Here is an 861-nt window from a genome sequence, read left to right on the forward strand (position 1 = left end):
AAGTCTCTGTCTCCAAAAAAAAAAAAAAATTTCATACAAGACTTTGTAAGGAAAAAAGCTGTTTTAAGGACTTGAGTTTGACTCTGAGAGAAATAGTGAGCCATTACAAGTTTGAAAAGAGACATGATGTGATCTAACACATTTTAAAAGGATCAAGCAGTCTACTATTCTGGAAATAAACTATAAGAGAGCAAAGGAGGACTGGGAGATAGCAAGCTGTTGCAATATCTAGGCAAGAGATGTTATGGCTTAGAGTAGGTGCAGTAGAAGGGGTAAGATGTGGTCAGATTTTGAATATAGTAGGAAAATAAAGCCTAGTGAATTTCTTTTTTCTTTTCTTTCTTTTTTTTTTTTTTTTTTTTTTTTTTTTGAGACAGAGTCTCAAGCTGTCACCCTGGGTAGAGTACTGTGGCATCATCATAGCTCACAGAAATCTCCAACTCTTGGACTCAAGTGATCCTCTTGCCTCAGTTTTTTCTATTTTTAGTAGAGATAAGGGTCTCAATTTTTGCTCAGCCTGTTCTCAAACTTCTGAGCTCAAATAATCCGCCTGCCTCATGTGAGCCACCATGCCCGCCCCTACTGAATTTCTTGACAGATTCATGTGGGTGTGAGAGAAAGAGAGGAGTGAATTACAAAGCTAAAGATTTTAGCCTGATAGGGCAGTGCCTGTTGCTCAGTGAGTAGGGCGCCAGCCCCATATACTGAAGGTGGCAGGTTTGAACCTGGCCCCAGCCAAACTGCAACAAAAAATAGCCATGCCTTGTGGTGGGTACCTGTAGTCCCAGCTACTCGGGAGGCTGAGGCAAGAGAATCGCCTAAGCCCAAGAGCTGCTGGAGGTTGCTGAGAGCTGTGCCGAT

Source organism: Otolemur garnettii, unplaced genomic scaffold (assembly GCF_000181295.1).
Source record: "Otolemur garnettii isolate 467f Iridium unplaced genomic scaffold, OtoGar3 scaffold00082, whole genome shotgun sequence".
Lineage (NCBI taxonomy): Eukaryota > Metazoa > Chordata > Mammalia > Primates > Galagidae > Otolemur > Otolemur garnettii.